The sequence below is a fragment of the Theobroma cacao genome, unplaced genomic scaffold (genome assembly GCF_000208745.1).
Source record: "Theobroma cacao cultivar B97-61/B2 unplaced genomic scaffold, Criollo_cocoa_genome_V2, whole genome shotgun sequence".
Lineage (NCBI taxonomy): Eukaryota > Viridiplantae > Streptophyta > Magnoliopsida > Malvales > Malvaceae > Theobroma > Theobroma cacao.
The window spans coordinates 1-7,768 of NW_017234843.1; the positions used below are offsets into that span (position 1 = coordinate 1).

At 30.7% G+C, this 7,768-nt stretch overlaps 1 long non-coding RNA gene across 1 annotated transcript; it reads left to right on the forward strand.

The window, feature by feature from the left end:
• The first annotated feature begins 3,743 nt into the window (after window positions 1-3,743).
• On the forward strand, window positions 3,744-6,396 carry LOC18594826. Its single transcript, XR_001930039.1, has 4 exons — window positions 3,744-3,866; window positions 3,975-4,074; window positions 4,205-4,641; window positions 6,362-6,396. It is a non-coding gene; the product is annotated as an uncharacterized LOC18594826 (long non-coding RNA).
• Window positions 6,397-7,768: the final 1,372 nt, after the last annotated feature.

Genomic DNA, 7,768 nt, shown 5'->3' on the forward strand with positions numbered 1-7,768 from the left:
AGTTCCGGGTCGTGACACTTTTGCCCTCGAACTTTTCAAAAATTACATTTTTGTCCCAAAAATTGAAAATTTGCCATAATGCATAATTTTCACTCCTCATACTCATTTCACACTCCAAATAATTAAATTTGATAAAAATCCTTTCAAAAAATTAAATTTTCGATTTCGGGTGGTAAAATTACCATTTTGCCCCTATACTCCAAATTATACCGAAATTAAAATTTTTCACTTCTAAGCCTCAAATCATACTCCAATAAGTCAAATGGGGCCAAAAAAAATCTTTTCTAAAAATTCTCATTTTGTCCCCAAGTGGCAAATGACCATTTTGCCCTTGGATAGTGAAAATTTCGGTTTGACTCCAAATTGATCCTCGAACTCCAAATCACTGTTTTAAGTCATCCCTGGACCATGAAACTCTTAATTTCACTTTAAAATTTCTATCTGAACTAGTTCGAGGCTTAATGACTTAATGATACCATTAGGGGCAATATCGTCTTTCAACGATTTTCTCAAACTTCCTAAATATGTAACCATTCTATTGAGCATGTAAATGATGTCATAATTATTTTATAAAACAGGGTTTGACATATAGATATAACACCCTAAAGAAAATAAATAAGTTTACTTGGCAAGATTTCTATACATGATAGAAATAGTGAGAGCTAATGACACTTTAAAGGTCAAGGGTTATGAAATTATGAAATCTAATAGATAAGATCTATGCACAGTGATTGATTTAATGGGATGCATAAAGATGCGTAATTCATCTATTAAATACAAGCCATTAGGAGGATGCATATTGATGCACTACTCATATATAGCGAGTCTACTAAAAGATCCAATATGAATAATTGGATAATAATCTTTATTTAATGAAATAAATTCAAAATAGTTGAATACTTTGAATAAGATAAACAATATAATTTTTTATATTAATTTTTGTAGGTTTACGTCAAGGTTTTTCAATTTCTATATTTTATTATAACTATTTTTTTCTTATTATTATTCTTTTATAATTTCAAATTTGTAAATTGTTAAATATTTTTAGCTGGATAATATAAATTTAAATGTTTAAATTTTATAATAATTATGTTTATTTGATTTTTTTTTAAAGTTATTATGTTTATTTGATTTAATTTACTTGTTACATTCAATCTCACACATTTACGCAATATTTTGATAATACTTGTTCGAACTTTATAATTTTTTACGTTAATTCTTATAAGTTTACATAAAGGTTTTTCAGCTGCTATTTTTTATTATAATTATTTTTATTCTTATTATTATTCCTTTATAAATTGAAATTTGTTATCTATTAAATACTTTAAACTCGAGAATATAAACTTAAGTGTTTAATTTTCTGAAAAAATTATGTTTATTTGACTTAATTTACTTGTTATATTAAATCTCATATATTTACATCAATATTTTAATGATCCCTATTCCACCTTTATAATTTTACATTAATTCTGATGGGTTTATGTCAAGATTTCTCAATTACTAATTTTCACTATAGTTATTTTTATCCTTATGATTATTCATTTATAAATTAAAATTTATAAATCATTAAATACTTTTAGCTCAATCATAAAAATTTAAATGCAAAATTTTCTAAAAAATTATATTTATTTTAACTTAATTAGATTGTTATACTAAATCTCACACATTTACATCAATATTTTATCAAAACTTGTTCCGTCTTTATAATTTTTTATGTTTACTCTTACAAGTGTACACCAATGTTTTTTAGTTGCTAGTTTTCACCATAATTATTTTTATCTATATTATTATTCCTTTATAAATTAAAATTTGTAAATTGTTAAATACTTTTAGCTCAATAATATAAATTTAAAGGTTTAACTTTCGCAAAAGTTATATTTATTTTAACTTAATTGACTTGTTACGCTAAATTTTACATATTTATGTCAATATTTTAACAATGCTTATTCCACCTTTATTATTTTTTACATTAATTTTTACAAGTTTACGGTAAGGATTTTCAATTGCTATTTTCCTCTATAATTATTTTTGTCCTTATTATTATTCATTTTTAAATTAAAATTTATAAAAAGTAATGTTAGTGTAATAAGCTCAATGTGAGTAATTCCAAAAGGGGGTGAATTGGAATGTTTTTGAAATTTTGATGAATCCTTTTCTTATTTCGAGAAAATAGAATTCCTTTGATCTAAATCCCAATTTGAAATTTACAGGTTGAATTCTTACTATTTATTGTAAGAGGCTTTGGAGGCCGTTGGAGAGTGATTGGAGGATGAAGAAATGAAAAATGAGAAGTAAGGCTCGAGTTAGGGCTTTTTATTTTTTCCCACTAAACCCTAGGGATTGACCCCAAGGGTCTATCCTTGAATGTATTTTTCCTTCTCAAGGCTGTAGGGATCAACCCTTTAACCTCAGGGAGTCGATCATTTTGATTTCGAATAGCTATTTTTAGGTTCTTGCTTGTAAGGATTAACACTTTAACCATCGAGGGTCAATCCTTTTGGCTCTAAAAGCTTTTCTAAGTATTTTATCTTGCAGTAGTCAACCCTTTAACCCTTGGGGTCGATCCTTAATAGTTCCAATAGCCAATTTGAGCCAAAATACTTCCAAGGATCGACCTTCCTTGCCTAGGGATTGACTTTCCTTACCTAAGGATTGACCCTTCATGCCTTAACTTGCAAAAATCTATGCTTTTGGTTTCCTTTCACTTCTATTCTTTCAACCATCAATCATCCACAAATATAACACTATATTATGAAAAAAATTTATAGCCAAATAATTGAGAGAACTTATCCAATAATCAAATCAAAATATTGTTAAGTAAACGCTCAAAATTTACCAAGCTTCACTTAATGAAAAATCAGGGGTTCACATAAACGTTTTCTCTAAATTCTATGATGGGTGGGACTGTGGATTCACTATATAAAGGTAAGGCTAAGTCTTTTCTTTTGTCTACAACAACATTAAGATCTCACCCATTGGAGAGTTATTTATTAGAAAAGGATGAGGAAGTTCCTTGTGCATTGAATCCAATCAATTAATCTAGTCAGTATTATTTTCGCTGTCAACTCACATATCGAGAGTTAGGTATGTTTTTATATTCTAAATTCCTGCACAGTAGTTCATATATGAGTTTAGTCTTATTACTTTCATTTGGTTTATTTGTTTAATTTGTGTTTTTTTTTATTTCTTCTGTTAATGTGGTATGTAAAATGATATATTTTTTCACATTTGAAAATTTCAAAATTATATTAGAAAATGATTGAAATTTGATTTATTTAGAGTTTTTACTTGTTTTTCTTCAAAATTTGATGTTGGTTTAGGATTTAAAAAGAAGAGAAAAACTGAAATTAAGTACGTTGCCATACTTACATATAAAAAATTACTTAGACATGCTCCTTAATTAGCACAATAAGATCAACAAATATACATTTTCTTCTAGTCCACATCTCCCACAAAAACACTAGTAATAAACAATTATCAATATTATATATATATATCACATTTGTAGTGTTAAAACTTTTTGGAAACTAATACTTTGGCCTCTTACTATATTTTCCATTGTTCTAAATTCTTTGTTCTTTTATGGATCGCGCGATCGCATGAGTCCTTAAGAAATATCTTATAAGTAAAAAAGAGTTGCACACTTTTTAAAGTTAAAAATATTAATTCTTTTTTAAAAATTAAATAGATTAATTAAAAAATCATTTTGCTTGTAAGTACCATCCCTGAGGAACAAAAAAATAGTGTAGATCTGAAGAAAAACCCTCAGTGCGCTCTGCCTCTCTCACAATCTCTGTAGCCCTCTGTTAACAGAGACATGAACAAGTGTCTTGAGACCGGCCAATCCTCCCCAAGGAAACTTTAAGGTATACTAAAATGTAATTCTTTCTTTTGTGAAGTCCTTTACTCATGAACAACTGTTTTCTTCTTCTTCTACATGTGAATAACACAATATATTGACTTGACGACTGCAGAGACGAGAGAAAAGGGGAGAAGCCCTTGGCTCCCAGGAAGGAAAGTGAACTGAGAGTTTCCAAGCACAAGAAGCATACATGTTCTAAAAGGAGGTTTGAGGTTAGTTATGTAGCTAATTAACTTCTTTCTTTTTGTGGAATTGATTCCAGTTTGCAATGCTTTTGTGCCTTTTCCTGTTTTGCTGATGATGTTTCCAAAAATTCTGCCTGCTTTCACTTTTATTTATTAGCCTGACCAAAACAAGAGACTCATGAAGAAGCAGAAAAGTTTGGAATCAAAGTTAGCAGATCTTAAGAAAGAAATGAACCACGAGGAATTGCAGGAATACCAAGAAAAGCTGGGACAATTGGAACAGAACCTTGCAGAGATTAGAATGGATATTTCTCGGGCAAAAGCAATAAATGATAAGAGCCAGATTTACTTGAATTCTATAATTGCTCGTTTGTTCCCTTGAACTGAAGGTGATTTATTGGCGAGTTTCATTTTTCTCAGGGCAAACCAGAAAAGGAGTTAATTGAAGAATAAAAAACCTTGGGCTAAAATTTAAGGCAAAGCAGCAATTTCTTCTATCTTTAATTGCTCTCCGTATATCAAACTTTTATAGTCCCTTCCTTGTTTCTTTTCCCTCAGGAGATGGAGGCAAGAGCGGTGGGGAGCCAGCTCAAGGTGACTAAAATTTCTTACTTGTAACTTTTAATGTGCTCGAACTTCATTTCTCTTTTTATTTCGTATGCTGAAATTATGCTTGTTTCGTTTCATTACTGGTTGAAATTATGTCACAGTGTGATGACATTTTCAAACATTTAATCATCGAAAATCCTTGGGAAAAAATTGGATAAGAAGTTTATGCTCACAGGTCTCACTCACTAATGATGTTACAATCAACTCCCAATCAATTACCATCCCAAGTAAATAGAATCATAATCTAATAATAAATTATACATACAAGTTATAAGAATTTAATGTGATTCTGTCACTTCAACTTGCCTAGATCAAAAGATGAGAGAAAAGATTCATTAGTTGTAAACAATTACAATCAACAAAGATATCATCAACGCCCAACTCACAAAATAATCCCAAATCCAAACAAACATGACCATTCTCGCTCTGTTTCACTAAACACAATCACTCACAAAATCAAATTTAAACTCAAATTTACACATCAATGAACACTCTCCCTTAGAGTCATGAGGTGTCTGCCCACTCTATCATGCAAACTTTACAACTTTCTTGTAATACCCCGTACTTTGATATAGTGGCTAATAAACTTTACAGATGCCAATTAAGGTTAATTACCGAGTTAAAAAGGTGATTCGGAAGTGAACCTGTGAAACCTCGACTTCCATAGACAAGTAACTAAGAGTAGACGCGATAACGCGGACTAAGGGTAATTTCATTATTTCTCGTGGTGGGCTCCTAGAAGTGAGTTTTTCTAGTATTATTAAGGCCTGAGTAGGCCTAAGGAATAAATGAATGATATTAATGATGGTGAAATAAATGAGGGAAATAGAAATAATGATAATTTCCACGATAGAGGAAAAATAGTCATTTTACATCTCAAGTCTAAATTTTTTTTTTTACGTTTTCATGAACCCGAGTATTTCTAAACTATTATGGACTTTGTCTTAGTGTCAAAAGAGTAAAAAAATTGCACAAAAGATAGGATGAAGACAAAATCACCTTGTTGAGGGCATTTTGGTAAATTACATGAAACTTGGATAAACTTTAAGCATAAATATCTAATTTCCAGCAGCTTCTTCTAGCTTCCAACAACTTCTTCTTCTTCCTCATCCATCCAATGCCATTTTCATTCCACCTCCATGAAAATCAAAATTTTCATGTGATTTTTCCTTGTTTTCTTTTCATTTCTTTTCTTTTCCTAATCTTTCCTTCTTCTAAATTCTTGGGCACTAAACCTGCAGCTTCTAACCCTAATTTTCAGCACATCTAAACCCTAAGAGAGAGAAAGAAAAGTCTCTCTTTGTTTATTTTATTTTCTATTTCTACTTCACTTTCAACAACACTTGGATTTTTGGCTTCAAATCTTCATTTTCAAGGTTGAAAGGCATGTATTTCCAACTTTTTGAATTTTTGACTTTATGGTTATATTTTCAGATTTATTTCCTAATTTCTTCAAATTATTTTTCTTGGAAAGATTAGGTCTTTTTGTTGATCTTCATGCCTCCAAGCTCATCTAGGTAATGAAATTTTAAATTGGAGTAGTTGGTCAAATGGGTTTGTGAATTAGACTAGAAACTTAGGTTAAATGTTAGGTTAAAGGGTAGATTGCCTAATGTAAATTCATTAGAATTATTAGATTTAATTTATGACTTAATTGAGGTTGTTATGGTTTATTGATAAGTATAGGTTTTAATGGTATATTTAGGACTACCTGAATTAGGACCTTGTTGGTGCTAGTTTTGTTAGGTGAGTGAACTTGCATTAAAATGTTTTGGGATAAATGTATATGTGTTTAATTGAATCATCTGAAATGTTTTATCGGACTTTTCTTTAAAAAATGCTTGGGAACAAGCCCTTGATGAAATGTTTTTATGTGGTAAAATATGTGATATAATGAAACCATATGTTCCTATATTATGTGGATATGTATGTTATGCTTTGAGTGATAATGTTATATAATAACTATAACCTTGCATGTGCGGTGTGGGAGTGCACATGCCGGAAATGATGTGGGTGGGAATGCGTATGATGATATTGATATGTGCGAGTAAGGAGTGCACATGATGATATTGAAATGTGCGAGTAGGGAGTGCACATGATAATTTTGAAATGAGAGTGTAAGGAGTGTACATGAGCTGAGTGAAGTAGTGGGGGTGTACATGTATATGTATATATATGCTATAGACAAGTTATGAAAATAAAAAATGTGATTGCACTATATGCTATAGAATGCCTTTTCGCTACAACGAGAAATTCTCTGTTTTGCTTGTCTTGTTTATGGTTTGTGACTGCAGCACAAGTCATAGACAAGAGGCTACATAAACTCCTATTCTTGGTAACCTACCATTTTGCTAACGTCATATAAAGGTCATAAGTGGTGCTGTTGTTCTAGTTTGAGATGCCACCCGAGACACAAGCTGTTGTTGGTAAAATTTTAAAGCAAATGCTCTTAATGAACGGTTACTATAATGACATATCTCTTCGACTAAGGATTAAGGGAAATGTAGCTAGACTAATAGGTCCGTAAGAACTTAGTCATTTGATGGAGTTATAATTTGAGCCCATGATTGTCAATGGGAAGACAATTAGATGACTATGGATTGCATTTGAGGTCAATATAGAGGAGCACATGTGATAATGGTAATCCGGGGCATACTTTGATTGGAACAAATAATGATGGTTGTAATTCACTTGAAGTTTACAAATCTAAGCATTGAGGGAGGTGTAAACCAATAGTTATGTGCACAGGGGTGAGTGCACTATGTTAATTAAGCTTGTTATGCCCATATATAAAAGGTGCTGGGCTTTTGAAATATTTATATGCGAATATGTGTCGAATATGTGTATAGTAGCTTAGATGGAGTTGGCTTTGATTTCAATTAAGTGACTGTGAGATCTCAAGAATTGATTTGAACTATTATGGTGTATAGTTATAAGTACATGAATTAACTCAAGGGTGAAAAATCAATGACTATTATAATTCATGTATGGTCAAGAAGTAAAAGGTTGGTAAACAAATCTGCTCTAAGGATGAGCTTGAATTTGCTATGCTTAGTGTGAAGTCAAAGAATTAAAGGGTTAGCTGTGGATTTGGTAGCTTAAAGTTAAATGA